Raw genomic sequence first — 25,261 nt, 5'->3', positions numbered from 1 at the left:
ACTGACGACGACCCCGTCATGGTGCTGGCTGTCACTGATGCTTGCTAGGGGAAATACACGCATGGTGAATGCTACTCAGCTTTGTTCATACCCCACAGAGGCTAGTCAAACTAGAGTGACTGGAAGTTAAAGCCACTCTAGTTTTGACATCGATTTTGACATTGACAGTGCTTTTTAGTTGGGTTTTGCCCCAGCTAGCGAACATCCAACCTTCGAGACACCCGGATAAAAACTAATCATAGGGTGTTTGGTGAAAACCATTCCTGCACCATACAGTGTATCAGCTACAATAATGTATATTGTAATGAAATGGTTAACTAAAAGCTTCGCACATTGTAGCTACTATACATTTACATTCGATTTTTAAGTAACGCTATATTATACTGTTTTTCTTACGTTTGAACCGTTCACTTTTCCGAAACATTATTTTTCCGTGCATTTTTAATTATTTATTCAGTTTTAGATTTTTTGCGTGCTTTGTTTTGTTGATCTTTGTGACTTTTATGATGCAAAGGAAAGGAAAGAAAAAAGTGAATAAGTTGAAACATCAATTTAAAGTCAATAAAATGTTTAAATAAGTAGTAAACCAGATGTCTTAAGAATCGCAGATCGAAGAGATATGGCGGGCTAGGTATGTAGAGTGCGATGAGAGGAATACGATTGACGAACTTTATCTTTGACGTAGAGCCGTCTTTAACATATGGACTGGACTGAATACTGAAAGAAATTCTAATATAGGTTCGTCCGTGGGTTCGCTTCTTAACCTAACTTATACTTGAATCGAACTTGAATTGTTACGATACTTAACAACCCGTATAGTATATTGTAAAAATCTTATTTACAATTTACTGCATGGTGTTCTACATTACATTTTATTGTTTTTGTGTTTTTATTTTTACAGTGGTTTCTATTGTAAAAATATGGTTTTAAATAGTACTGTTACAATACAACGTTCGGTTTTTCTACTGTATTTTTTATTCGGGCAGCCCATCTAACGAATCAGGACTGTATTATATTTTCGAGCTTATTAAGGGTGTGAACCATTTCGCTTATTCGTTTAACTTTTAGTTAAAATTTGACACTTCGATAGTTATTTTGAAAATAACCCTACTCCCGAGCAGGGTTAGTCTTGACAGTTCGATAGTTATTTTTTGTTCGCAATGATTTGGCTGCGTACTGTATTTTGTTCCAAATAACTACTCGTCTGTCAAATTTCAAATGGACCACCGTCGTGGTTATTTTTTAACTTTTCGATGGCAAACAACTATCCAAGTGTCAAATTTTAACTAAAAGTTAAACAAATAAGCGAAATGGTTCACACCCTAACTGTTCTGTGATTGTTTAAGTTTGGAAAAATTACCATTGAGATCAGAAAAGCATGCTCCTTCGTGTTATGCAACAAAACCGGGAAAATATTTTTCATTTTAGGACCCTATTATCATTGATAAAACTATATCTTTATTTACTTTTCACTGATATATTACATAACAAATAATTTTAACACTTAATTCTGTTGGTCTGGATATGTTCCATCAGCGGAGTATGCTGTCTTCCGGAAGTCTTGTACGATTTTCGAGCATTATCCGGCGACAACCTTCTTCCTTATTCTCTGGGCTCGGCACCGGATGTTTTTTTTTTTCATTAATTTCATTAAAATCGGTTCCCTCGGGTTCCCTTATTCCAATGAAAAGTCTCACAACGTTTCCCTGCCGATTGGAAGATTGTGTAGTTCATTCTGTTGCAGTTGGCCTCTTAAATGCGGAACCAAAGAATCGGTTAACAGCCATGGATTAAACAAAGTTTTTGGTTCAAGTTAAGCAGCACAACAGCACTATTGCAGATTTCCTCTTCTAACGAGTTCTACTCCGATAAAAGTTAATTGCCAACTATTTTTTTCACCCACCAACGGGTAAAAAAAAACACCCATTTTTATCCCAAATAGGAATACAAAAAGCGGGGGTTTTTTTTACACATTTTACTTTTTCGTTTTTACTCCTTTTGTGGCAGAAACATGTTTTATTCCAAAATGGGTATTTTTTACCCATGAATGGGTTTTCGCAAACAACCGTGATGGCCAGCTACACGGTCGTTTGTGAAAACCCATTCATGGGTGAAAAAACACCCATTTTCTGTAGAAGTGCCTCTCCCCATTTAATGGGTAAAGACGCTTTACCCATTAACGGATAAAGACAGTTTCTGTCAAAAGTGGGTATAATTTTACCCCTTATTTAAAAACAATTCTTATCGCAAAATGGGTAAAAATTTACCCATTTTTGAGAATGGAGAGAAAAATATTAAAAAAATCTTGTTTACAAATTAATAATGTTTTGGTTAGAAATAATCAAAACTACAATTTTTTATTCGCTTTTATACAAATATTTACAATAACAAAACAATTATAATAATTCAAATTGCTTCCGTCCATGTTATTCTAGCCATTCATATTTTTGCCTTGAGTTTCGTGCGTTCCGGGTAACATCCAAACGGCCAAATTGTGACTCCCTCTTTCTTTGTGTCCTGCGTGTGTCCTACGATTTACAATATTTATCGAGAGGCGTTCCAAAAAGACTTGCCGTAATGCCGTGATCCTTTTCCTCGTTCTTGCTGTTGCGATCCGTGTGGGATGACGACACTGATTTTCATGTTGCGAAATGCGTCTGGAAAACACAAGAATCGATTGAGAAGATGAAATGTGTTAACCGAGAATTAATTAACTTACCGATTATGAATTTAAAATGTTTGAATTCACCCGTCTCAAGAATGCTGTATCCACTTTACTATTTTCCGTGAAGACCTGGTTAGATTTTTTGACTTTTCTTATTTCCAATCATTTTTTCACCCTTTAATGGGTAAAAATATACTCATTTTTAAAGCGAATAGAGAAGCTATAAATGCGTATTTTTTTACCCATGATTTTTTTTAAATTTATCCCTTTTGTGACAGAAACAGTTTTTATTCGAAAATGGGTGTATTTTTACCCATTGATGGGTATTTGCAAACAACCGTGTAGATTGGGCATACGCCCCTTAGCGTGCCGACATGATGAATAATGACCGAGTAGACAGCATGGGAAACTTTTTTCATTAAGAAAATTTCATAGAAGGACAAAAATGCGCTATCATTATATCAAGCAACCTCTATGGTTTTGAAAAAAAAACCAAAGGAGTATATGGTAAAAATTATTTGATGTACGGAAATACCACCTTCGAAGTTAAATTGGTCTTCCAGTGTTGTAAATGGAAACAAAAATCTAGGGAAAGGTTCTTTGTTCATTATGTATGGATACATGAAATGTTTTGCTTCTTTTTATCTGCTTAGAATCTATGGTTTCGTGATCCTACCCTCTGCGCAAACTCCAGAATAATTTACCTGGCACAAAATATTTTTGCAGATTTTCATTCATTGCTTCTACCGCTTGCAACCTGTAGAGTTGTGTAGACATGAATTTTTTAGCATTGATAACGTATAAATATAATGAGAATGTAACAGAACATTTCACTGATAATTGCGATGCACCTTAGTGTTGTATATAATTTACTTTTTGTCTCTGAAAATACACATTAAAATTGATACAAATTCTGTGTTCTTGTTGCATACACCAGTGAAGTGTAGTGATTCCAAATACTCATAAAAACACAATTTGTTGTGTCTTATCCTTTGTTTTGCTAGTTGAAGACAGTAAGTAATGAAAAAATGAGTTTAACGCCCAGTCAAAATCACGATTGTTAAGAGATTTGCACATGTTTATCAATCTAATAATTGATGTAAGATAAGTTATCATCTATTTTACGACGTTAATAAGTGCACCATAATCTGATATCTGTGTCACGAATGCCGAGTGAAGCTATCTTGTACCATATGGTTCAGATTGTGTTTTTCATAGATTCGGGTTCGGGGACTAAGTTATTCATTTTATACAGGTCATGAATGAATAAACTGTTTTATGAATTTTGTCAAATCATGACACTGCTTTTATACATAGTGAAAATTCTTGAAACAGGGTGGGGTCAATAGAAAAAATATCAGCATGGTTAGACAATTTCTTAATGAGATGGGATGGTATTAAATGCAAATTTCGCTTCACATATGATTATAAATACCATTATTTAATAAAAATGAGATTTTGTGGATTCCTCGCATTTTATAGCATTGTTCGCTGAAGCTTCTTAATTTATGTCACTTTTGAAATAAAAGCAATTATTTAAACAGAAAGGTTTTAACAAGAATAAAACAAAAGTTATCTATCCTACATTTTAGTATTTTTGAAGTGTTGTTAAATAAAGCAAAAAAACATGCGGTGCAAAGAAAAAAAAAGAACATTTGTTAATGTGCAGCTGTTGAAAAAAGTAGATTCCTCATATGAGCACGATGAAACTTGAAAGTCTAATGTACATCAATAAGCATACACTGAAAGACGGCTTGCGGTTGAAATTACTATTCTGAGGGTCAATTTAAATATACAACGCCACTAAATGTGTGCAGACTGAATTTCGTTTCAATTCAACAGATGAATGTTTTCAATTCTACCGTGGACCCGATTTACAATTAAAAAAAGTTTCTGGTGGCAACCGGATTCGAACCAAGAACCTTGAAATCGCCAGACTCGCACGCTACCACTAAACTATCGAACTGGTTGATATGAAAAGAAACCAAACGCACAGAAGAAGCGTTTGTGGGTCGATGATCACGATTTACCATGGTAAATTTGAAAACATTTTTATGCTGATCATTGCCGCAAGCCAACTTTCAGTGTATTATTCTATCAGTCCTAATTTTAACTGTTGTAATTTATATGCATTGTAACTTAGAGTACGGCCACAGTGGACGCGTCACGCGACGCGGCGCGGATTTCCCATACGATTTGACAGCTCCTTATTATTGATTGTTATACCTTTGCGTGCAAATTTCCGCGCCGCGTCGCGTTGCGCGTCCACTCTGGCCGGTACCTTATACTTATGACACACATGTGATACAAGAATCACTGTACAATTGCGCTTGAAATGAGTACCATACTGAAAACTCTCTCAGTTCAAGTCAGTCTTGTTAAAAATTTCTTGACACTGCGTACCGTTGTACAGGAATCACACTCGTATCACATGTCTGTCCGGGGTATTAGTGCATTATCGTTCGAATAATTATGTATTAAAATGTGTAGTTGAATGAAATAAAATATTTTTTTTTCGAAATCAACGAGCCACGCCCCGTTAAGGGGTCATGCACAAATTACGTCACGCTTGTGGGGGGAGGGGGTGAGTTTTTCGCATAACGTGACGACCCATACAAAAAAATGAAGGTCTCATACAAAAAGTGTGGCATTAGGGGGTGGAGGTTGGGTTGGAAATGGTCGTTTCTTGCGTGAAATAATTTGTGTATCACCCCTAATGGTCTACGAATTACGGTCTACGAATGATTGACGTCAAATAAAAATTGCCTGAATCGATTTATTCTGTGCTAGGGTAAACCAATTAAACTTTCATAAATGCATAAAAATTACAGCAGCAGAAAACAGTGGCATCGATTTCTGCTTGTTTAACTGAGCTGACATCCATATTTTTATAATTCCTAATGTATTTTTATTGTAATCATTTTATTATGTATAGAGATTTTCAGTCCCATTTTTGTTCATCTCTTTAAAAGTGTAATTCTGAAAAGACCGACGGCCGATGGATGTGATCATTAGGGGCATCAGGAGTTATAAACACTGTAGAGGCAAAACACACCCCCTCCGTTTTTCAGGGATTTTCAGTTTTTAAGGTATGAAAACTTGTTAGTCTAGAGCACTGCTAGAGATGGCATGCTCCTCAGTGCGAAACGTGAGAAGAGAAAACGTACACTTTACACACGACACGACTTTCAACGAGAGCGAGGGTGAACTACGCAACTTTTTTCACAAACAAACCAGCCGCTCACTCTCTGGCATCCATCGCGGCAACCTCAAAATGAGTGCTCAAACAAATGTTAGAACAAACATGTTTTTTTCAGTTTCTGCGTGCACATTTTGTGCGCGCAGAAAATGTGCACACAAAAATTCGTGTTGAGAGCGCACTCAGTCGTGCTTCCAGTGCAATACTGTGTGTACTACAGGAGTATGAAAGTACTTGCTTGTCTAAGATATCATATAAATCACAGACAAATAGATGTGAGACTAACGAAATTTCAATCTCATATATCTCATGATCCTGATTACATAGAAAGTTGGTGTCTTCGGCAAAGTTGTTTGGCTGGTCAAGGACTAACCGATAATAAGATTTAAGATTCAAAATTCCACCGCTGTGATATCTTAGCCAAGCAGATGCAACACTTACAAAATTTCCATCCCATATATATCAGGATCCTGATTACTTAGAGAGTTGGTTTCTTCGGCAAAGTTGTTCAGCTGGTCAAGGGCTTTCAGAATATGGGCCGTGTGATTCGTGGTTTCAACGCTAGGCGGCGCTAGATAGCGTACAAATTTTACATTTCACATATCTCAGCAGTCTGATTCTTTAGAAAGATGGTGTCTTCGGCAAAATTGTTTGGTAGATCAAGGGCTTTCAGAATAATTATCGTTTGCTTCAAGTTTCTGCAGCTAGGCGGCGCTAGTTGCAATTTTTTGCAAATTTTCCTGATATATATGAAAAACAAAATTTGTTAGCTCACTAGCACCACCTGTTGGTGGAATTTGGAACCAAAATATTCATCAACTGTAAGTCCTTGACCAGCTTAAGACGTCTGCTTGTCTCTGATATCACAGGATTTGATACCCCAGACCATTCGCAATGCTGTTTTATTTTGTATGGCGAGTTTTAAAATTTTTAAAACTCGCCATACAAAATAAAACAGCATTGCGAACGGCCTAAGCGGGATTTGGACTCACTGGCATGCTTTCGGTTCACCAAATGCTCAAGCAACATTGACCCCTTTGAACACATTCACGCTATTTTTTCTCGCTCATCGGCTGTGTTGGCAACGCACAGAGCGCTGCAACACATGCACAAATGACCGAATGTGTTTAAAATGTGTGCGCGCCACACACATTCCATGTGTTCCCGGCCTCATACTCATTTTTGTGCGGCTCGGTGGAAACGGAACAGTCAATCGTCTCCCGAGCCGCAGTCAAACAGTTTGACAAAGTGTAAACATGAGGAGGATTTTCGAGATTTTTTCCATCGAAAAGCTGGAAAGCAGATGGAAATGGAAATGGTTTTGACGCATTTCCAAGTGCTTCAGCTATTCGATGCAAAAAATCTCTGAAAATTATGAAAATTGCATGTTTTTTTCAACTTCCCAAAACAACACCTAATATGGGAGCGGATTCCATATTCCAGGCGTTCCACAGAATGTGTGTTTTCCACACATGGTGGAACCTTCACACAGGAATGAGTAAGGCCCATGCAACACACAAAATGTGCGGCATGTAAAGAGGGTCGATTTGAGAGCGACCAACACAGCCGCTGTGTCGGTGTGAGTTAGCGTGCTGCGTGTGCACTGAGTTCTGTTTTTTCTGCGTGCGCGCAGAAATTGCGCACTGGGATTATGACTTGCGGGCTCTCATTGCTCTCACGCAGCACTCTAATCACCCGCACAAAAACTCTGCGTGAGAGAAATTATGTACATTTTATTGCGCGTTTTTTCTCTTTCTCTTTTGTAAGGTAAATGTAACTGAGAAGTTCAGTGAAAGATGAGCGTAAATGGGCACAATTTCTGCGTGACATGCCATCCCTATAGAGCAGTGTCTTAATTTGTCAAATTACAGTCATCCGCACAGACGCCCAGTAGCTCCTGCGTCGTAGATTTATTTTTGTTTTGATTATCGTCTCTTCAACCCGTGTGCCACTCTCTGAAGCTCAAGCAATGAAAAATTCATAAGGTACCTCGCTGTCTGCTGAATTTCAACCACAAACTGATATTCAAAGTCAGCATATTCATCTCAAATTGATATTTTTTGGTTTAAGCACGATTTAAAAGGAAAAAGTGCTGCTGGTGCATACCATTTACCTAAGGCAAGCTTGATAAATAAAATTAGAGCAAAATATCGACATTTACCTGCCTTAAAAAGTCTAAAAACACAAAAATTCAATTCCAATTTTAAAAAGTCAAATTCATATTCACCGAGCCCGCGGTGAAGATCAAAACTGAACTTCAGCTACGGTTGATTACACTACGAATGGCCCGTTTACATATGTGATAATAAAACGTGACAATATTCTGTCGGACAATTTATCCCACGCTAGTATCGTTTACATTGTCGCTAAAAATTTAGCTGCTAAATCTGGGACAATAAATTGTCGGACTGTGTTGGTACCAAACTATCGTAATGTAAACACTTCCCTATCTGCCAATAAAACTGGCGTGATGGCATAATTAGCTGACAATTCGTCTTGCAGACCGTTTACATGATGCTAATTGTGTCGGACAATCTAATATCCTCATTATTGTCCACTAGTTTTAACACCGAATTCAGAAGCTTCTGATTTTGTCATGCTTAATTTATTGTCTGCTAAAAAGTGTTTACATTGCGCTAAATTGACGCCAATACTGCTCGAAAATGAACTGTCGCGTAGAATTAGCAAATATGTAAACGGGCCAGAAGCGTCGCTCTCATAGGGTATTTGGTGAAAACCATTCCTGTACCATACAGTGTACCGGCTACAATAAAGTGTATTGTAATGGAATGGTTCGTTAAAAGCTGCGCACATTGTAGCTACTATACATTTACATCCGATCTTTATGTAACAATATATTATACTGTTTTTCTTACGTTTGAACCATTCACTTTTCCGAAATATAATTTTTCCGTACATCTTTAATTATTTATTCAGTTTTACATTTTTCCGTGCTTTGTTTTGTTGATGTTCGTGACTTTTTGATGCAAAGGAAAGGAAAGCGAAAAAAAGTGAATAAGTTGAAAATTTATTTAAAGTCAATACAATGTTTAAAAAAGTGGTAAGCCAGGTGTCCTAAGGATTGCGGATCCAAGAGATATGGCGGGCTAGGTACATATGGTCGGCGTTAAGTCAGAGTGGACTACGCGATTTTTTTAGCAGCTAAAAGTAAGCGAAGGAATTCGATACCTCTGAACTTTTTGACGTTTCTTTGATGCAGATGGGTGAGAGAACTACATATTTTCAGAAAATAATGCACTCAATTTGATATCCCAAGTGCTTGCAAGATATTTTCCCAAAATCATTGAAAAACAGATGGTCCGGTCTGATTGAACGCCGACCATATGTAGAGTGCGATGAGAGGAATACGAATGTAGGTCAACCCGGAAAAACGCAGATCAGATTACCGTAAATCAGTGGATGAGCTTAACACTATTCTTTCTGTATTTGCATTTAGGGGAATTTTCTCCCCTTCTTTCATGAGATCTTGCCTTCTACCACAACCGAATCAAATGCGATTTATCTTTGACGTAGAGCCATCTTTAACATATGGACTGGACATTGAAACGACTTCTGATATAAGTTCGTCTGCGGGTTCGCTTTTTAACCTAACTTATATTTGAATCGAACTTGACAGTTTTCTCATGAGTTGTTATGTATTTCAAACTTCAGTCAAACTGGAGCCTCAATATTGCAATAACAGTTAAGCACGCTGTACTGATACTTATGTACCTCGTCACCCACTTCATGCAACTACATTAGAGGTCTAATAACACTTAGCACGCTCGGCATAGTTTCATCATGCCGCTCAAAGTGTTGCCACAAATAATGCTTAGTTTGCAAAAGCCAGTTATCTGGCTGGTGGGACATGGGAGCCTAAGCTTCAAATGTAAATGCAATCAGAGACTACTCAGACTTAGACGAGTTTAGGTTAGTTTGGCTAGAAATGCCATTAACAGAAGGAACATGATAAGATAATATAAAATCCTATGGTTTATGTAATGTAAAATAATACAACACAAAAAAGTGAACCATTCTAAAACCATTTAATTATATGTTTAACCAGTAGTGAAATTACAATTAAAAAATATATATTTACGGTACATTTTATTGTTTGAAACCATACATGTACCATACAATGTACGGTATGTTTAAACCCACGTATAAGTATTTTGAACAATTCATTAACAATAAAATGTATGGTTTTGCAAAAAAATATATATGGAGAAAAATATTTTTTTATATTGTTACGATACTTAACAACCCGTATAGTATATTGTAAAAATCTTATTTACAATTTACTGTATGGTGTCTACATTTACATTTATTGTTTTTGTATTTTTATTTTGACAGTGGTGTCTATTGTAAAAATATGGTTTTAAATAGTACTGTTACAATTCAACGTTCGGTTTTTCTACTGTATTTTTTATTCGGGTGGTGACTGCGTTCGTGTATTTGTGTTAGTTTTCGCACTGATTGATCATCATTGGGCTGATTTTTTAGGCACTGGTCTGGAGGACGTCACGAATAATATATTAATTTTGAACACATGTATGGAGATTTATGTCCCAATTTACAAAATTGACTCCAGTTCGTGAAAACATACTTCGTTAAGAGATTCAAGACCAGATTTGGTATCCACTATGATGGATCTACCGAGAATATGAGGGCACTCATTGAAAACATAGTTGAAACCAAGGTAATTATAATGGAAGGTACTAGCATATAAGCAATTAGCCTGTGTATGCTGGCAAAATTCTTTTGTTTTTGAATTTTACTGCGTCCATGTTTTGGTGCTGTCCTGCTCACTCTGATAGAAATTTTCATTGTCAGAAGAGGGTCATTGTCAGCTGCTCTCAGGGGGAAAGAGCAACTCACGAAAGTGCCGGGGCTGGGATCGAACCCATGACCATCTGCTTATGAAGCCAACGAGTAGCCACTACGCCACGGGCCCCGGCAGGATTGGACATTTGGTAACCGGGTATCAGGTATCAGTAGGTTGGCTCCAGAGCCACTTAAATACGGCCCTCTCTCTCGTTTGTCTGGTGAAGATCACTGCGTCCAGATTTTAGAACTATTGTGATATACCCTTTTGCTGTGAGGTACGCAAGTTATCTCAGTAACATATTTGTCTGAGATACCTTGGTATCGACTGAACTCAAGACCATCTATTATTGATGAATAGAGATCTTGTGTTACAGTATGTGACTCCCCCATTCTGGCGAGACTAGCTTTATGAAGCCAACCACGTTCTTGGGAGATAAGATCCATATGTCAGCAGGCCCTGAAAAGGTCTTGCTGAGAACTTTGAACCTACGTTGAGTGAGTGCACTGCAATAGCAGAGGATGTGTTCTGATGTTTCCCTCTCCTCGTCACAGAAGCGGCAATTTGAGGTTTGGATTGCTCTGATCTTTTGTAGATGGTATCTGCAGGGGCAGTGTTGAGGCGCCGCAGTACCTCAAACGGGAATTTCTTCCTCGCAAGAAAGAAAACACACGGGAAGTACTTTTAACACTTAAAGCACTTTATTCCACTTATACTTTGCGTTGTCGAAGCCACGCAAACGCTTATAATTACACTTCACTTGCAACTTATCACTTCACACTACTTGACCGTTTGCCGGGTCAGAATAAACTATTTCGTTGTTCGGTGTTTCTGCTCTCCTTATATAGTACTCTAGAATGCATCCAGAATGTTCCACAACACTCCCGGATAGAACATTCCAGAATCTTCCGTCTATCTGGCTGCACTGTCTGAAGGAATCCACTCACGGGTCACTTACGAGCGGCATGCACTCGTTCATCTAACTGGCCGCCGCCGCGATGACGCGCGCTCGCTCACAGCTGTCATCATCAATCATTATCGCAATCATCGCTGGTGGTGAGTGGTCCCGCGCTGTCGCCGTGTTTACATTTGTGGGAGCTGGAGTGGCGTTGCTCAGTCTTATAGGGGAAAACGGGGCACCAAAGCGTTTATGGGAAAGTTGGTCACTTTCGCCACCGGAGCGTCCGATGAGCGCAAACATACTGCCCCCGGGCTGGAAGTATTCCTGTCGAAGCAACGGCATCGGATGACGGTTGGCTTCTCTGCAATCGAGTTGAAGCGGTGGTCGACTCGTCGGAATGTTTCCCTGTTGTCTTCGTCGAGGCGGTTGGGATTTTCCTTCTCCATTCAAGTCACGGATTTGTTGGCGATGGACGGTTTCCATCGGCCACTTGGAATTCTCCTTCCAGGTGCGGCTGATTCGAATCTTCCATTTCTCTTCGACCAATGACATCACCTTGCTCGGGAATGTAAACTCGGTAGGCAGTACGATAGCCATCTCAGAGCATGCTTCCGCACTGATAAACTCGCCCACCAGAGCAGACCTTGAAACATTCGCAGAAGTCCTTGGTGGTGGTTTCGCTGGTTTGGTGTGCCACTTCTTCGTGGCCTGCAGTCTTGGCAGGTCTCGGGAATTCTCCTTTTCGCTGTTAGTGTCATAGATCGTGACACGTGCAGCAGTGTTTGGAGCCAGCTTCACGTTGTCTACTGCAACAGTTCCACACTTCATGGTCTCCAACTCTGACCCCTTGGAAAACATCGCTGGGTTAACTAGAGGTATCTCACATGTTGATGGCTTGGAGGGCTCCCCAAGAGCGGACTCCACTTGGTGGATGACTGTCGCGAGCGATGGTTTTTCGTCCAACAGCAGCCTTGGTTTGTCAAGAACGATCTCCCATTGGGTTGCAGCTGTTGCACCACACAGTGGCATTACGTGCGACAGCTTGAAGCGTTCATCCTGATCGATCTTCATGTATCTCGGGTTTTCTACAGTGAAATCTGGAAGATCATCACTGCACGGCTTGGAATACTCCTTGTAAGCGTACTCTGGTTCCACGGCGAATGTCGCAGTGTGAACAGTCTGTTGCACACAGGACAAATCAGAGAGCTCCTCCTGAGCGGACTCTGATTCCTTCTTGCTTGCCATGGGCTCGGTGGTATGGGGATTCGTCAACTCCATTACGGACGATCTAGTTTGCCTTCTCTGGGGGAAGTCGGATCCTATGACGAATGTCGCAGTGTAAACGGGCTGTTCCACACTGGACGGAACAGAGAGCTTCTCCTGAGCAAGCTCTGGGCACTTCACGGCTGCCACTGTCACTGTCCTTATGCTGGACTCCACATGACGTAGCTGCTGCTCGCTACTGGTCAGCTTGGAATGCTCCTTCCGAGCGGATTCCGGATGATCGACGGGTGTCGTAGAATGCACGTTTGGATACGATTCTACTCTTGGCTGATTGGAGTTCTTCTTCTGAGCGGGCTCCGAGCGGTGTCGATGATCAACTTCATGCAGTAGACCAGGGGCTGCTGACTCGTCAGACTTCACGGTGTAACTTGATGAGTCGGAGTGCTCCACCCGAGTGGACTCCGACTGGCGATGGTTCCGGACACTTACCGGCTTGCAGTGCAGCTTCTGAGCATTCTTCGGTTGGTGGTTTGTTCTTGACGCGTCGAAGAGCTCCTTGCGACCACACTGCGATTGGTCGTGAATCTGTGACGTTCTTCCAGAAGGTCTCCAATCCTCGCTGACTGGTTGGATTTCCTGGATGGGTATCGCAGTGCCACTTGATTGCTGCACACAGGATCTACAGGATAGCTTCGTCGGTGTCAACTCTGCCTGGAGAGAAGTCCGCTTCCATTCCACACCTTGTCGATCTTTACTGTTTGGTAGGTCACATCTCGTTATGTGATGCGTATCCTTCGTACTGGACGACCTATCGTGTTCTCTCTGAACGATGCTCGGTTGGTCGTTCAACGTCTCAGAGATTGCCTGCGGTTCTAGACTAGATGAGTGGTAGAGATCTTCTGCGACGGACTTCTCCTGATGCCGATTATGCAGGCCACCAAACGCTCGGCACTCTTTCGACTGCGACTTGGCTGGTGGCTGGGTTGGTATCACAGTGTGATTTGTTGGCGTCACACTGGGCCGATTGGAGCGCTCTTCCTGAGCGGACTCCACATTGCTGCCGGTCGTCTCAACGTGATGCGACGGTACCACGTTGAACTTGTTAGATTGCTCCTTTTGAGCAGGCTCTGGCCGCTGCCTGCTTTGAAAGCTTTTCAAAACAAGCCGCTCACTTTCGCTGAGTTCATACTCACCAGCCAAGCTCGCGGATAGCTGCTCAATCCTTAGCAGCGCTTCGGTGTGCAGCCGGTAGAAGTCCATCTCCAGATCACCCTGATCCTCGAACTCCAATGCCGGGATGCGATCCAAGATCTCCTGGTGAAGCTTGGCGTACTCCTGGTAGTACATGCTTAACTTCTTCTCATACACCCGCAGGAGCGATGATGTCATCTTCGACGGGTCGTGCTCTGCCTCTACCAGGTTTCCCAAGATGTGCCGGGTCTTCCGCGAGACCTGCTCACGGAGGTGGATGAGCAGCTGTGTCTCATGCATGGCGGGTGCCTCAAATTCCGGTGTGTGGTGTCTCTTCTTCACTTCTACGGTCGGTGGTTGGTTGATAAGTCCTCTTTTCGGTGCTCACGCAAGAATTCACCGACGGTGCCGATCTCCTTTGACCGGCGGAAATCCTCGACTGGTCACCTTGTTGACCAGGGGAACGACTTTGTTAGGACCGAACACCTCACTGATCGGCGGACGATCTTGTCCTTGGTGACTAGCAGGGGCTGTCCTGCTTCCACTGATATCTCCTTGTTCAGCAGAAGGCTTTGACGGTACCGATCGCAAGGCTCGCTGACCGGTATAACCTTGACTTCTTCGTGGTCTTGCCGGCGGCAAGAATTACACATCCAGTGCCGATCGTCACTGACCGGCGGTAATTCCTCTCGCCCGTTGACCAGGGAAGCACTTCTTCTGGGGCCGATGACCTCGTTGATCAGCAGGAAATCTTCTCGTTGGTGACGTCTTTACCGGCGGCAAAGATGTCACCCTTGATGCTCGTCGTACACTGACCGACAGGATTCCTCTTCGATGCGCTGGTGTCCTCACCGGCGGTAAGGACCGTTGATACCGATCTCTCGTTGACCGGTACGAAACTCCTCGGCTGGTCTCCTCGATGACCAGCTGGACGCCTTGCTAGGACCGATCGACTCGTCGATCGGGGGGATTCCTTCGACGGGATGGTGTCTTTGCCGGCGGCAAAGCAGTCACCGTTGGTGCCGATCGTCCACAGACCGGCAGGGATTCCTCGACTGGTCGCCTCGATGACCAGCAGGACGCTTCACCAGGACCGACTGATTCGTCAATCGGCGGGATTCCTTCGACGGGATGGTGTCTTTGCCGGCGGCAAAGAAGTCACCGTTGATGCCAACCGTTCACAGATGATCGGCAGAGATTCCTCGACTGGTCGCCTCGTTGACCAGGGGAACAACTCGCTGGTGCCGATCTCCTCGCTGACCGGCGGAAAATCCTTCAGAGGAAAGGGTTTCGTTTCCACTGATCACGCCTCGACCAGCAGAAAGACTCGCTGGGACCGACCGACTCGTCGATCGGTAGAAATCCTTCGATGGATGGTGTCTTTGCCGGCGGCAAAGAAGTCACCGTTGGTGCCGATCGTCCACAGACCGGCAGGGATTCCTCGACTGGTCGCCTCGATGACCAGCAGGACGCTTCAGCGGTGAACCGGGGACTGTAGGCCGGTTCCACTCCACAGGTACGGTATCCGGTTCGAAGGACCAAATGTTGAGGCGCCGCAGTACCTCAAACGGGAATTTCTTCCTCGCAAGAAAGAAAACACACGGGAAGTACTTTTAACACTTAAAGCACTTTATTCCACTTATACTTTGCGTTGTCGAAGCCACGCAAACGCTTATAATTACACTTCACTTGCAACTGATCACTTCACACTACTTGACCGTTTGCCGGGTCAGAATAAACTATTTCGTTGTTCGGTGTTTCTGCTCTCCTTATATAGTACTCTAGAATGCATCCAGAATGTTCCACAACACTCCCGGATAGAACATTCTAGAATCTTCCGTCTATCTGGCTGCACTGTCTGAAGGAATCCACTCACGGGTCACTTACGAGCGGCATGCACTCGTTCATCTAACTGGCCGCCGCCGCGATGACGCGCGCTCGCTCACAGCTGTCATCATCAATCATTATCGCAATCATCGCTGGTGGTGAGTGGTCCCGCGCTGTCGCCGTGTTTACATTTGTGGGAGCTGGAGTGGCGTTGCTCAGTCTTATAGGGGAAAACGGGGCACCAAAGCGTTTATGGGAAAGTTGGTCACTTTCGCCACCGGAGCGTCCGATGAGCGCAAACATACTGCCCCCGGGCTGGAAGTATTCCTGTCGAAGCAACGGCATCGGATGACGGTTGGCTTCTCTGCAATCGAGTTGAAGCGGTGGTCGACTCGTCGGAATGTTTCCCTGTTGTCTTCGTCGAGGCGGTTGGGATTTTCCTTCTCCATTCAAGTCACGGATTTGTTGGCGATGGACGGTTTCCATCGGCCACTTGGAATTCTCCTTCCAGGTGCGGCTGATTCGAATCTTCCATTTCTCTTCGACCAATGACATCACCTTGCTCGGGAATGTAAACTCGGTAGGCAGTACGATAGCCATCTCAGAGCATGCTTCCGCACTGATAAACTCGCCCACCAGAGCAGACCTTGAAACATTCGCAGAAGTCCTTGGTGGTGGTTTCGCTGGTTTGGTGTGCCACTTCTTCGTGGCCTGCAGTCTTGGCAGGTCTCGGGAATTCTCCTTTTCGCTGTTAGTGTCATAGATCGTGACACGTGCAGCAGTGTTTGGAGCCAGCTTCACGTTGTCTACTGCAACAGTTCCACACTTCATGGTCTCCAACTCTGACCCCTTGGAAAACATCGCTGGGTTAACTAGAGGTATCTCACATGTTGATGGCTTGGAGGGCTCCCCAAGAGCGGACTCCACTTGGTGGATGACTGTCGCGAGCGATGGTTTTTCGTCCAACAGCAGCCTTGGTTTGTCAAGAACGATCTCCCATTGGGTTGCAGCTGTTGCACCACACAGTGGCATTACGTGCGACAGCTTGAAGCGTTCATCCTGATCGATCTTCATGTATCTCGGGTTTTCTACAGTGAAATCTGGAAGATCATCACTGCACGGCTTGGAATACTCCTTGTAAGCGTACTCTGGTTCCACGGCGAATGTCGCAGTGTGAACAGTCTGTTGCACACAGGACAAATCAGAGAGCTCCTCCTGAGCGGACTCTGATTCCTTCTTGCTTGCCATGGGCTCGGTGGTATGGGGATTCGTCAACTCCATTACGGACGATCTAGTCTGCCTTCTCTGGGGGAAGTCGGATCCTATGACGAATGTCGCAGTGTAAACGGGCTGTTCCACACTGGACGGAACAGAGAGCTTCTCCTGAGCAAGCTCTGGGCACTTCACGGCTGCCACTGTCACTGTCCTTATGCTGCGCCTCAACATTTGGTCCTTCGAGCCGGATCAACAGAGGATTTCTGGTACCCCAGGTCTTGCGAGACTCCATCCCGCCAGAAATTCAAGAGCTTCCCGTTTGAGGCACTGCGGAGCCCCAAACATTTTGGTCCTTCGAACCGGATCAACGGAGGGTTTCTGGTACCCCAGGTCTTGCGAGACTCCATCCCGCCAGAAATCCGAGAACTTCCCGTTTGAGGCACTGCGGAGCCCCAAACAGGCAGTGTCCAGTTATTAGACCGGTGTAGATGTTGAGCTCCCTTTTGTTGAGACCTAATAGTTGTTGGGTTTTCTTGGGGTTTATCGGTACGAGCCTTTTGGATTGGCTCGTATGAGGAAGTGCATTCCAGTTTGCAGTGATTTGACTGACCATATATTTGTTCAGTTCCATTTTTACAGAGCAGTCTGAGATCCCGCAGAAGGGCTCAGGGCCAATGAACCTTTCATTAGATCCATTCATGGCTAGCTCATCAGCAATCTCATTTCCCTCTAGACCCGTATGTCCTGGCATCCAATATAGGTAGACTCAATTGCGTATACGGTCCTCGGACCATTGTACAATGGGTTCACACAGCAGCGTCCTGACAAGGACACTGTAAAAACGCATATGCGTACCACAATGGGTTCGAACAGCGCCCTGAAAGGGCATTGTGATAACGCATAAACCCAAGTAACACAGCAAGCTATATAAGTGTTTAAAGTTCACTATTCATACAAAACGTAGTGTATTTTTCTTGTATTATTTACTTAATTTTGAACACTTGTAAGATCAAAACAGCGCAAAAAATGGCGGCTTATAAAACATCTTACATGTAATATAAGATGTATCTCAACACATTTATATCGCTTGAAAAAATGATATAGAACATACCATCCAACTCCCAAATATGTATCCAAATATTTATCAATAATGTCACTTGTAAAATACACATTTAAAACAACTATATTCATAAGCTCAAATAATACATTTTGATAGTAATATAACTTGTAAAAATCATTTATATTACACATTAAGCGTACTATAGCTCTTTACCACAGTGGGTTAACCTTCCGTAACTCGCGCGGTTGACTACCTGCGTCAGCACCACGCTATTGCTGAATTCAAAAAGCGAGATTTTTTCAACGTGTTGTACAAAATACAACAGCGCGATCGCTCGAGGGTTAGGAACAGGCTTCCCAAAAGTACCGCATCATGAATGCACACGGAAAAACGAAAGTACCCAAAAGTGAGTTCATTCCACCCAACTTCGAGGTTGCGTGCGGGAAGCCAATTTTGAGTTGCTGGAGGCGATGTTTAGGTAGGTAGTTTGCATTTAGGCGTATACGGCGAAAGTACCTTAAGTCAAGGTTCTTTTTACTCAACCGTCAGTTAAAATTACTCAACTTTCGGTACTGTGCCACTTACTCAATTTTGGCTTCCCGCATCGAACTCTCAAAGTTGGGTTGTTTTGCTATTCACTCTCTGACAACAATAAAGAGAGCGAATGAAACAGGATACAAAAAAGAACTCAAAAGTGAGTTTAAAAATACTCAAATTTGGGTTCTCTTGTTTTTCAGTGCATGGTTCATGACAGCCCACAGAATAAAACTCATGCGACCTACAAAATCACTGTCGGGAACTGCTCACATCGTCTGCTTTCGCTGTGCGTTCGTTCGCCGATGACAACCTCGGCTCTCACACAAACCGTCTCTCGTTGGCTGGACACGAAGTGACGAAAATCGCTGCGCTCGGCCCGAGCATTTTACTTCTGTTGAACGTGTCGAGTGCCACGCTTAAAATTTTCGATGCATTTCATGTATTATGTATTTTTTCAAATAGAGAATATGTACATGTAAGTCTGGTTCTAATAGAGTATTTTGCATAGCATTATTTTTATTGGCATGTGAAATGCACTGCCATGTTTTCAATATAAAAGAGAGTTGAATCTCACATCAGTGGTATATTTTAGCTAGATTACAATTTTGACAAACGCTGGCAAAAACTTCTTTCCGCCCCTGGGGCATCTTGTGAAAGGCAGATCATGTTTGTAAAAAAATATTTATTGAGCACATATTTTGTGAATAACTTTTAGCGTTAAGCCATGTGCTCCCGTGACCAGGGGACCCGCATGCGGCAAGGTAGGCCTACTGCTCATCTTTTACGAGTGTGTTAGTGTGACTGGCAATGCGATCAGAAGCCTAGTCGAATCCTGCTTGGAAATCGGTTTGTTTTGTCGATGGGGGTGGCCCGCGAAATCGCATAAGGCATTTTATGAGACGTTTCAAATCAGCTGTTTTTTGAATGTTTACCAGCTTTGAAGTCCAACCGGTGGGCCCATTTATTTACATTTTCGCTAGCATAACATGTGATACAGGCCCATCCATTAAACGGGGTTCATTTGTGTGGAAAAATGCGTCAATCCGCCCACTATAATTAATATCCGTAGATCGTGGGGATGTTTTTTCATCTGCTAGTGACACCATGCAGCACGGAGGATTGATACATGCCACATTAGAAACCGAAACATTTCTGTCAGCAAAAATCTGATTGGCGCTCACCACATGTTATGCTACTTTTCACGAAAACAAAAACATCAAATGTAAACAATAACAATGAGCGGCCCACCGGTAGATCGTCTCGTAAAATAGCTTATTGTGTTGTTTGGGAAGGCCCGCTCGATGCATGTTAGGTAGGCGTAGTTTGTTCGAGTTTGACGTGCCTGCACCCTCCCTGCCCGTGACAGCCTATGACACCCTTTACGCGACAGCCGGCATGGTTAGCCGAAGATTGTCATCGCCATGCGGCCAACAATACTCACGACGTTTCCCACTCGGCTCGATACGACTCGAGTATGCACCTGTCAGGCAAGCAGCCGAAGCAGCGGCTGTTTCAATACATCTTTTGCTTATGCGTGTGCGTGCTGTTGGCGATACATTTCTCACTGATGGTGTTGCACACGGTAACGAGAGATGGTCTGCACACATAAGAGAGTGTCGATTCAGCCTTGCGCAGGCTGTTGTGAGAAGGATGTACATTTGGAAAGCCTGGTTAGGAACAACAGAACATCCTGAAGATTCATGTTTCTGAAGTTTGTTTCACTTAATAAGTGTTTACCGAGTACTCGGAAACGCAGTTGTGCAAACATATCAAGTACATATCAGGTGATACGATCGGATTCACAGCTAATTACAAACAAATGAATCAGCTTGCTGAATATTCGCCATGGGTTATTCTCGCTGAGACCGGCCGACTGTTTACACCTTGTCTTCAAAAATGTTTAAGGTGGCGATTTTCTGAAAGCCCTCGCTAAAAAAAGTAAGGAAAATGTATTTGGTTACTCAAATTGATGGACCCCCCGTTAGATAGAGCCACGACAATTTTTGCGGACCCCTCGATTTTGGTCAAATGGTGGCTCATTTAAACCGTTATTGTCTATCCGATTGGAATCAAGACCGACATTCAATCAAAAATTGACATTTTCTTGGTCCACAAGTGTCGCAACTGTTTCGCATCTCGTGCGCTGTGTTGCTGACAACAACGGGAAGGATGCACACTACTTTTGACATGATCAAAAAACGTCGCGAGTTGGGTCGCGTCGCTACTTGATTTGCGAAGTCCGGTTGTTGTTTACTTCCAAACAAGTGAAAAAACAATCCGCAGTGGCAGAGCAGCTGCTTGTTGTCGAGCTTGTTGTCCAAGTATGAGTCATGGGCTCAGAAGAGGGTCATTGTCAGCTGCTCTCAGGGGGAAAGAGCAACTCACGAAAGTGCCGGGGCTGGGATCGAACCCATGACCATCTGCTTATGAAGCCAACGAGTAGCCACTACGCCACGGGCCCCGGCAGGATTGGACATTTGGTAACCGGGTATCAGGTATCAGTAGGTTGGCTCCAGAGCCACTTAAATACGGCCCTCTCTCTCGTTTGTCTGGTGAAGATCACTGCGTCCAGATTTTAGAACTATTGTGATATACCCTTTTGCTGTGAGGTACGCAAGTTATCTCAGTAACATATTTGTCTGAGATACCTTGGTATCGACTGAACTCAAGACCATCTATTATTGATGAATAGAGATCTTGAGTTACAGTATGTGACTCCCCCATTCTGGCGAGACTAGCTTTATGAAGCCAACCACGTTCTTGGGAGATAAGATCCATATGTCAGCAGGCCCTGAAAAGGTCTTGCTGAGAACTTTGAACCTACGTTGAGTGAGTGCACTGCAATAGCAGAGGATGTGTTCTGATGTTTCCCTCTCCTCGTCACAGAAGCGGCAATTTGAGGTTTGGATTGCTCCGATCTTTTGTAGATGGTATCTGCAGGGGCAGTGTCCAGTTATTAGACCGGTGTAGATGTTGAGATCCCTTTTGTTGAGACCTAATAGTTGTTGGGTTCGGTTTGGTGGCGGCCTGACAATATAACTCGAAAACTTGTCCAAAAACCACTTCAAAACAAATTGTTAATGAAAAAAAGGAAGATAGAGCTATTATTTACAATAATAAAAAAATTGGGTCGGCCATATTGATTTTGGCCGCAATCTTGCATTTTTTACCCAAACTGTTTTTTCACCATGATGGAAACCACCGATTTAAAAATTTGTTGCATCAATTGAAAGCTGAGACATTTATACATAACATATCAAAAAATTAGAGACGTCGTTTTCTTCTTTCAAAAGGTATCTGCCGTTTTGTAAACCACACCGCTTTTGTGCACTGGGCCCGGTGCCGGCCGTTTACATAAATGCAGCGTAAATTTAAAATCTGAACCCACTAATGGAAAGCTGAAGGTTTAAGTTTTTCAAAATACTAAAAAAGTTATAAAATCAATGCCCGCATAAACAGTCAAAAACGGGAACGAACTTCCGATTTGCCCAAATTTTGCGGCAGGTGCCTTTGTGTACACATGCAGGCGTTATCTCGGATGCTGTTGTATGTCGTTGCCGGTGCGCATGGAAATGTATGGAGAAAACGTGGCCTAATTTACAAAACTGCTGATAACTTTTGATAGGATAAAAAGATATTTCTATTTTTTTTTTGATATGTTATGTATGAATGTCTCAGCTTTCTATTGATGCAAAAATTTTGAAAATCGGTGGTTTCCATCATGGTGAAAAAACAGTTTGGGTAAAAAATGCAAGATGGCGGCCAAAATCAATATGGCCGACCCAATTTTTTATTATTGTAAATAATAGCTCTATCTTCCTTTTTTTCAACAACAATTTGTTTTGAAGTGGTTTTTGGACAAGTCTTCGAGTTATAACGGTTTAAATGAGGGGTCTGCAAAAATTTTTGAGGCTCTTACTAACGGGGGGTAAATCAATTTGAGTAACCAAATGCATTTTCTTTACTTTTTAGCGAGGACTTTCAGAAAATCGGCACCTTTAACATGTTTGAAGACAAGGTGTAAATAGTGGGCCGGTCTCAGCGAGAGTTTCCCCCATGTGGAAGCTGAGTCGGTAATGGCCAGTGAATGCTTTGACCAGGGTGCTGCAATTCTGCCTGGACAGATTTTTAGATACGTCGCACCTCTGGAGATGGCTTAGTACAGTACAATTTTGTTTGACGATATGACTCCGAACTATTCTAATACTGTTTGTGCTGAGTGGAAGCCCAAGTGTCAATCTGAAGCTTTACCCAACACTTCGATAACGAAATTGCTGGCTCAGAGCCAATGAAGTCATGTGATGGTCCAGTGCTAGCTAACTCAACAGCTATTTTACTTCCAGCGATGGAAGAATGGCCATTCAAAGTGAACAGCATTTGCTAAATTCAGCTCCTTGTCTTCAACTTCTATCCTCGGTAAAGTTTTCAGCTGCTGTCTTCGATAAAGTTTTCCTGTATATCCTAGGCTATACTTCAACGTCATTAGTTAATTCGTCTTCGACGAAAATTTAACTTAAGAGAAAAATGCAAAAAATAATGTTTTCCCATACTAAATTTCATACAAATTTCAATTGCAATGCGGAACACGGGAACGCAACAAATCGCTCCCAAATTTTGCATAGATGTTTTGGGTGCTAAAAGGAATTGAAAAAGTTGTCCTAATCGACCTTGTTGACCCAGCCTAATAAGCACCATTTTAATTTTATTTTAGAATTTTACTAAATAACTAGCTACCCTACGTGGCTATCCACGTTTACTTAAAGAGTTTTCACAATTCCGAGAATTGAATACACAAATATGTCACGCAAAAATTGACGTGTTTTCAAACCCCCCTTCCCCCTAGTCACACTTTTTGTATGGGACCTCACTATTTTTGTAAGGGTAGTCAACATCTGCAAAACCGCTGTCCCCCTAAAAGCGTGACGTAATTTGTGCACGACTTCTAGTTGCTTATAAATGTTTGATATGCGTTTTTTGTTTGTCTACAACTTCATTTAAAACCCATATTTGTCTCTGAAGATCCTACTGCCTTCTTTATCTTTTTATGGAAGGGTCTAGAAATTTCGCCAAATTCAAACAGAAAGCTTTTAAATATTCTATAATTCCTGGGACATACTCAAACATGTTTGTTATTGGTTTGATTCCTTCGAAGAATGTTTGGAAATATTCATGAATTTTTGATTTCATCTTCTGATTCTCACAGGAATGCTCCTAAAATTTCTTCGAATTCGAAACAGGAAGTTTCTAAATGGTACATTATTTATCGAAAATTCTTGAATGTATTTGGTAATAATATTTTTATTTATCTAAGAATGTTCTACAATATTTCATAATCATGCGTATCTTCTGCTGCAAAACGGTGAGTCGATAAGGAGAGCGTCCAATATAGCTCTGGTCCTCACAAGTTCCTACCTCATGCTTCCACGGGTCAAGCGATGACAAAGACCGCCAGCTAAGAGTTGTGTGCTTAGCTGGTAGTGCAGCCTGGGCACTGTTGTCCTTCTGACTTCAGCTAGATTGAGGAGGTACGATCCGAGTGTCTGTTCACCAAGGAGGTGCGGCTCAAACAGCGTCTGTTCTGGCATCCAGCGGCTGAGTAAGAAACGCTGCACCACGCCCAGCTAGATCCAAGGTGGTAGCCCTATCAGCGTGGTCGTCCCAGTGTTGGTTGGGACGTTAAACAGAACTGGCACGATGGCCCTCCGGCGAGACAGGAGTGTTGGCGTAGGCCCAATAAGCCACCCGTAAAAATCCCCATTGCGAATAACATAGGAGAAAATACGACTCGATACAATCGGCAAAGACCCACGCGACGAAATAAGGACTACGATTGGAAACTTGGAACATGGAATTGCAAGTCACTAGGTTTCGCAGGATGTGACAAGATAATCTACGACGAACTACATCCCCGCAACTTCGACATCGTGGCGTTGCAGGAACTTTGTTGGACTGGACAGAAAGTGTGGAAAAGCGGGCACCGAGCGGCTACCTTCTACCAAAGCTGTGGCACCACCAATGAACTGGGAACAGGATTTATAGTGTTGGGCAAGATGCGACAACGTGTGATCGGGTGGCAGCCGATCAACGCAAGGATGTGCATGTTGAGAGTTAAGGGCCGTTTCTTCAACTACAGCATCATCAACGTCCACTGCCCACACGAAGGGAGACCCGATGACGAGAAGGAAGCGTTCTACGCGCAGTTAGAGCAAACATACGATGGTTGCTCGCCGCGTGACGTGAAAATCGTTGTCGGCGACATGAACGCGCAGGTAGGAAGGGAGGAAATGTACAGACCGGTAATCGGGCGAAACAGCCTGCACGCCGTATCGAATGATAACGGCCAGCGATGCGTAAACTTTGCAGCCTCCCGTGGTATGGTAGTCCGAAGCACCTTCTTCCCCCGCAAAGATATCCACAAAGCCACCTGGAGATCACCCGACCACCAAACAGAAAACCAAATCGACCACGTTCTAATCGACGGTAAATTCTTCTCGGATATAACCAACGTCCGCACATACCGCAGTGCGAATATAGATTCGGATCACTACTTAGTCGCTGTATGCATGCGCTCAAAACTTTCGACAGTTATCACCACGCGTCGAAGTCGAACGCCGCGG

General features: G+C 42.9%; 1 protein-coding gene and 1 long non-coding RNA gene across 2 annotated transcripts in view; one reads left to right on the top strand and one right to left on the bottom strand.

Annotated features, from left to right (window-relative positions):
* Positions 1–195: 195 nt before the first annotated feature.
* On the bottom strand, positions 196–3,292 carry LOC109406094 (uncharacterized). Its single transcript, XR_002129168.3, has 2 exons — positions 2,720–3,292; positions 196–2,657 (listed from the first exon to the last, which is right to left on the bottom strand). It is a non-coding gene; the product is annotated as an uncharacterized LOC109406094 (long non-coding RNA).
* A 203-nt stretch (positions 3,293–3,495) lies between these two features.
* Positions 3,496–25,261, top strand: part of LOC115261841 (diuretic hormone class 2) — a 331,133-nt gene continuing 309,367 nt past the window's right edge. The window contains exon 1 of the mRNA XM_062854938.1: positions 3,496–3,678. The gene's annotated coding sequence lies outside the window, so the exon portion shown is untranslated. The remainder of the gene's footprint in view (positions 3,679–25,261) is intronic.

The sequence above is a fragment of the Aedes albopictus genome, chromosome 2 (assembly GCF_035046485.1).
Source record: "Aedes albopictus strain Foshan chromosome 2, AalbF5, whole genome shotgun sequence".
NCBI classification, from domain to species: Eukaryota; Metazoa; Arthropoda; class Insecta; order Diptera; family Culicidae; genus Aedes; species Aedes albopictus.
This window is presented reverse-complemented; position numbering and strand designations above follow the sequence as displayed.